This window comes from Quercus suber, unplaced genomic scaffold (assembly GCF_002906115.3).
Source record: "Quercus suber isolate HL8 unplaced genomic scaffold, Cork oak 2.0 scaffold_368, whole genome shotgun sequence".
NCBI classification, from domain to species: domain Eukaryota; kingdom Viridiplantae; phylum Streptophyta; class Magnoliopsida; order Fagales; family Fagaceae; genus Quercus; species Quercus suber.
In genome coordinates, this window is record NW_027069820.1 from 168,539 (window position 1) to 175,307 (window position 6,769).

General features: G+C 31.1%; 2 long non-coding RNA genes across 2 annotated transcripts; both read left to right on the forward strand.

The window, feature by feature from the left end:
• The first annotated feature begins 277 nt into the window (after positions 1–277).
• On the forward strand, positions 278–1,027 carry LOC136061967 (uncharacterized). The gene is made up of 2 exons (XR_010623817.1): positions 278–442; positions 591–1,027. It is a non-coding gene; the product is annotated as an uncharacterized LOC136061967 (long non-coding RNA).
• A 1,720-nt stretch (positions 1,028–2,747) lies between these two features.
• LOC136061966 (uncharacterized) lies at positions 2,748–3,497 on the forward strand. Its single transcript, XR_010623816.1, has 2 exons — positions 2,748–2,912; positions 3,061–3,497. It is a non-coding gene; the product is annotated as an uncharacterized LOC136061966 (long non-coding RNA).
• Positions 3,498–6,769: the final 3,272 nt, after the last annotated feature.

A 6,769-nucleotide genomic window follows, 5' to 3' on the forward strand; every position in this document is an offset into this window, starting at 1 on the left:
GATTCCTTTTCCTCGTTCTCATAGTCATGGCTATCGATGACATTTTACACACTTCTCACCCTCTTCTTCATTCCAATGTAGCACATGCCAACAACAAGAAGAAGAAGAAAAACATCAACTTTGTATCATTGGCTAAATGGGTTCTTAAATTTACCATGTGGATTGTATTCCTTGCATGGGTTGCTCTCTTTTTTGTCATTCCCACAGACTTCGGAAGTGAACTCTATGCTGACTGGATTGCTGCAACGAATGAAAGCCTATTTGGGTACACAGGTAGTTACTTCTTAATTCAACCTCGTTGTTGCATTCAAAAGAGTTTGACTTAAAAATGTGCATTTTCAGGGAGTTATTTGCTGCTATACAGTGGCCCAATTATCATTATTGCTTTTCTTGCTGTTCCATATCTTCTCATCTCTGGGGAAGACCAACTACAACTACAAGAGTATGTATTTTCTTAATCTATGCACTCCTTTTACATGTTTTCATTTTGTTTTTACGATATATGATAGCTAGCTGCAAAAGGAATATATAATATTGCCCATAATATATTTGCTTAAATTGGAGTCACATAAAAACTTCGTCTATTTCAGGAAGAAGACTCCAAGATTCCGATTGTGGACTTTTCCCGTTCTTGTGGATGGATCACTTGGGGTTGTTTCCGCTGCTGAATTGATTGGCATAATCCTCTTTATCGTGTTTGTTATCTGGGATGTTTATGTCTATACTGCAGTGATCTTAGGAACGTTAACCGATGACATGGACCCCTTAGATCTGTGGTACGATATTTTGTTGGGTTGGGTGTTACTTTGATTAGAGCATCTCCAACAGGTTTGGTATTTGAGTATATTAGTTAAAATTTGGAGAATTTGTGCACTATTCATGCTCCAGCTCGGTAAACTTGGATTTTTTTTGGGCTTATGACTAGTAGCCCATCAGACTTAATGGGCTACTGTATGGGCTACTGTACATTAGCTATTGAATTTCTTGTCTTAAAATGTTACCAACTACTCCAGATTTCTTTTTTTCTCTCATTCTCTCTGTTGCTTTTTTTTTCCTCTCATTCTCTCCGTTGCCGTTGCTTCTTTTTTGCTCATAAACCAAATGAAATCAAAAAAATAAAAGGAAAAAGAAAAAGAAAAAAGAGAAAAGAGAGAGACCTGTTCATGAGCAAAAGAATTAATCCAAACACAAAACACAAAAAAAAATCCAATTCTTAAAATAAAGTTGAATCAGAACAAGCAAATATTGAAAAAAAAAAAAAAAGGAAAAAAAAAAAAAAGANTAGCTTTAGACTTAACAGCATCTTCAAAGTCAAAATCTCTTTTCTTCTTAAATCTAAAACAAAATCTCTTATCTTTTTTATTTTTGGTCAGAAACACAGTGGCTGAAGTGTTAATGAACAAAACAGCTTAAAACTGGCTTAACTGTACCGGTTTTCAGTTAAACCAGCAGTTTTTTTTCGATTTTTCCTTCTTCTTTTTTCTTAATTTTCAGTTTTTAGTAATAACTGGACTGGATTAAGGTTCGGTCCTCAGTTGAACCGATTGAACCGACCGGTCCAGTTTTTAAAACCATGCAAAAATGGTACTAAGTGTTCATTTGGGAACAACTTAGGGTCTCTTTGGGATTCGTTTATTTTGCTGAAACTGAAAATTTTTTGCTGAAAGTATTATAGATAAATGTAAAAATTAGCTAAAATAGTAAAGTGTGGTCCATGAATAGTACCAAAAAGTGTAGTGGGACCCATGAATAGTAGTAAAAATAAACTGAATAATGAAATAAGTTAGTTTTTTAATTTGGAGCCAAACACATACTTAAACATTTGATTTGGGCTATATTGTATTTGTTTGGGCAATTTTTTAAAAGTGTTACGTTCACAATATTTTCACGATACTTTTATGACAAATCCTAAATGAGCAATTTTTACTAGTTCTAATTTAAACCTACGATAGAAATCACTTTTTTGTCCATCAATAACAGCCAATAACAACTTATTACTTAAGATTTATTGGTGAAACTGTTGTAAAAATTGCATTTTTTGAAATTCTCTAGTTCAACCTTCAATGGACCAAAATTTTGGAGAGATCAAATTTTATTTTAATGGCCTCAAATTTTTATTTAAGGTGTTCAAATTTTTTCAGGGTGGTCAAGATTATTTTCTAGGGTGGTCAACAAACTCAATTAATTTAAAATTCAAAAATTTAAAGGTATTAAAAAAAAAAAAATCAATTTAGGGCGGTCACATGACCATCGTGAGTAACATGTAGAGCCCCCAGTGACAACAATACTAGAAATCTCTCACCAAACAGGATTATTCTATTCTTTTTTTTTTTTCTTTTTCTTGCTGAGAAAATATGTACTATTCTTAAAAATTATAATTGAATTCGCCTATATATATACGTACAATTCCATATGAAAATGGCCATCATCATCTCCATTAACAACATCACCCTGCTTCTTGCGCGCTGCTGATTCCTTTTCCTCGTTCTCATAGTCATGGCTATCGATGACATTTTACACACTTCTCACCCTCTTCTTCATTCCAATGTAGCACATGCCAACAACAAGAAGAAGAAGAAAAACATCAACTTTGTATCATTGGCTAAATGGGTTCTTAAATTTACCATGTGGATTGTATTCCTTGCATGGGTTGCTCTCTTTTTTGTCATTCCCACAGACTTCGGAAGTGAACTCTATGCTGACTGGATTGCTGCAACGAATGAAAGCCTATTTGGGTACACAGGTAGTTACTTCTTAATTCAACCTCGTTGTTGCATTCAAAAGAGTTTGACTTAAAAATGTGCATTTTCAGGGAGTTATTTGCTGCTATACAGTGGCCCAATTATCATTATTGCTTTTCTTGCTGTTCCATATCTTCTCATCTCTGGGGAAGACCAACTACAACTACAAGAGTATGTATTTTCTTAATCTATGCACTCCTTTTACATGTTTTCATTTTGTTTTTACGATATATGATAGCTAGCTGCAAAAGGAATATATAATATTGCCCATAATATATTTGCTTAAATTGGAGTCACATAAAAACTTCGTCTATTTCAGGAAGAAGACTCCAAGATTCCGATTGTGGACTTTTCCCGTTCTTGTGGATGGATCACTTGGGGTTGTTTCCGCTGCTGAATTGATTGGCATAATCCTCTTTATCGTGTTTGTTATCTGGGATGTTTATGTCTATACTGCAGTGATCTTAGGAACGTTAACCGATGACATGGACCCCTTAGATCTGTGGTACGATATTTTGTTGGGTTGGGTGTTACTTTGATTAGAGCATCTCCAACAGGTTTGGTATTTGAGTATATTAGTTAAAATTTGGAGAATTTGTGCACTATTCATGCTCCAGCTCGGTAAACTTGGATTTTTTTTGGGCTTATGACTAGTAGCCCATCAGACTTAATGGGCTACTGTATGGGCTACTGTACATTAGCTATTGAATTTCTTGTCTTAAAATGTTACCAACTACTCCAGATTTCTTTTTTTCTCTCATTCTCTCTGTTGCTTTTTTTTTCCTCTCATTCTCTCCGTTGCCGTTGCTTCTTTTTTGCTCATAAACCAAATGAAATCAAAAAAATAAAAGGAAAAAGAAAAAGAAAAAAGAGAAAAGAGAGAGACCTGTTCATGAGCAAAAGAATTAATCCAAACACAAAACACAAAAAAAAATCCAATTCTTAAAATAAAGTTGAATCAGAACAAGCAAATATTAAAAAAAAAAAAAAAAGGAAAAAAAAAAAAAAGAACAAGCCGATCTGACCCAGCCTGATGGTGGGGAGGACGACGAGCGATGGTGGAGATGCTGGAGCGGTGGCTGGAGCAGCGCTAGAGCGACTAGAGGACAACAAGCCAATCTCTCTCTCTATCTCTCTCTCTGATATGAAGCGCTGGAATGTTCTTGAGGTGAAAAAGAAAATAAAAAGAAGAGGGCTGGACACTTGTGTGGAGGAGAAAAACAAGAAAAAGAAAAAAGAAAAAGAAATGAAACGTAGATGAAAATGAAATGGAAGGAAGAAAATAAAAAAAAATAAAAAAAATCCTAATTGAAAAATACTACCACAATATTTTTACAATAAATTTTAAGTAACAGATTGTTATTAGTTAATATTGGTTAGTAAAAAAATAATTTCAGTGATGGGTTCAAATTAGAACTGGTAACAACTTTCCACATAAATTTTGTTGTGAAAGTATTGCGTAAAATGTTGTGAACATAACACTTCTCATTGAAAAATATAGTTGTTAAAAAAGAATAAATGATGATTAAAAAAAAAAAACAATAAATGAAGAAATAATATTTAAATGAGATAGAGAATGTGATAGAGAATTTGTTAGAAGTGTATTTGAAAAAGTGGGTAGGTAAAAACTAAATATCACTGTTCATTCCCAAACAGCACAAAAATTTGCTGAAGCTGCGGGAAATGCTCTTATGACTTTATTGCATGGCTTTTAAATAGAAACCATATACTATTTTTATATTGTTTAGTTTTCTTTTGATCATTCTACTTCAGTAGTTTTTGTAGTTTTGTGTCATCCTTACAAAACTTAAGGAAATTACCGTAAACTCATCTAAAATTAGGCTCGTTTTTATTTTGCCTACTCTTGATTTAAAAGTTGACACTTTGCCTCATTTTTCATCTTGTTTACCTATAATTCAAAAGTTGACACTTTAACCACCTGAAATAAGTTCCATTAAACTTCTATAAGAGCATTTCTAGCAGTTTCTCCAAAATTTTGTAATATTTAGAAAGTGAATAGTTACATTTACCTTATAAGTTATACCTACCTACTTTTTCAAGTATATTTTTCTCCTCCACACACGTACCCACTCTTCTCCTTTGTATCTACATTTTTGTTTCTCCTCCACACATCTTTTGACTTCTCCTTTGTGTCTAAATTTCTGTTTTAATTTTCTTTCCTCTTCGTCTCACTTTACACACCCTGACTTCTCCCTATGTCTACATTTTTTGTTTTTTATTTTTTCCTCACTCTCTCTCTCTCTCTCTCTCTCTCTCTCTCTCTCTCTCTCTCTCTCTCTCTCTCTCTCTCTCTCTCTCTCTCTCTATTAACATCCTATTATTTTCTCAAATTTGATGATAATTCTAATGTACTAAATATTCATTGTAACCTTCTCTCTCTCTCTCTCTCTCTCTCTCTATTAACATCCTATTATTTTCTCAAATTTGATGATAATTCTAATGTACTAAATATTCATTGTACCCTTTATCTTTTTTTTTAATTTGATTTTGTTGCCACGAAGTTAGTATATCCATAACTATTAGTTTTTTTTTTTTGATAGGACCATAACTATTAGTTTGTTGTATGATATATTTGGTTTGATATTCTACTACTACTTTGCTGCCATGAAGTTAGCATATCCATAACTATTGGTATTTTTTTTTTTAATAGAACTATTAGTTTGTTGTATGACATGTTTACTACTACTACTACTACTACTACTATTATAAATTAGTATTTCTAAAATAGCATGTGTTTTGGATTCTATTTATCTATTGATGCATTGTAACGTTTTATGAGAAGACTTTATGAGAAATATTTTTATTTTTTTGAATTTAAGTAAAATATTATATACATATTTTTTAAATGATAAATTTTTTTAATAATATGGAGAATGTAGTTGAATTTAAATTTTGAATAAAATAAGATGAAAAGAAAAATAGTAAAAATGAAATGTATAGCAATAAATACTAAATTATTTTAGTTATGCTATGTAATAGAATAACAGTATATTCTTATATACTATATTTACAATGTAATAGAATAACATTTAACAATCCAAGATAATAAAAAAGATAACAACTTAAAACACAATAAATTGTATCAACCCAAAGTAGAATTATGAAAAATACAAAAATTCATTAACCTAAAGAAGAGATGCAAGAAAAAAAAATCGACCAAAATAAAAGTAAAAGTAAAGTTTTTGATGTCCTCCATAAGGTTGTCTCTATTTTATTCTCTACTCCTCCCGTCAGTCTCTTTGTTTTCTAATTAAAGGTTACAAATTGACACTTGATTTTTTTTTCTTTCTCCATCTACACTTTATTACCCATAAATCTCTCTCTCTCTCTCTCTCTCCATTGGCATCTTATTGTTTATCCAAATTTGATGATAACTCTAATGTACTAAATATGTACCATAACTTTGTTTTTTTTTTTTTTTTTTCACTCTATTTTGCTTCCATTAAGTTAGTATATCCATAACTATTAGTTTTTTCATATTATGTTTGGTTTCATATATATATATATATATATTTTAAATCTATTGTTTCAAAATTGGTATTTGTTTTGTAACATTTCATGGGAGGACTTTATAAGAAAAATTTTTATTTTTTGAATTTAAATAAAATATTATATGTTTAATTTTACAAAAATTAGAAAAAAAAATATAAATAATTTAAGGATAAGGAGGATGTTGCTGAATTTAAATGTTTGAATAAAATAAGATGAGAAGAAAAATAGTAAAAATGAAATGTATAGAACTAACACCAAATTATTTTAGTTATGCTATGCAATAAAATAACATTATATTTTTATATACTATCTTTATAATTCAATATGATCACATTTAACAATCAATGAGAACAAAAAAGATAACAACATAAAACACAAAACTAAATCATATCAACCCAAAGGAGAATTCTAAAGAATACAAATGTTCATCAACCTAGAGGAGAGAGAGAGAGAGAGAGAGAGAGAGAGAGAGAGAGAGAGAGAGAGAGAGAGAGAGAGAGAGAGAGAGAGAGAGC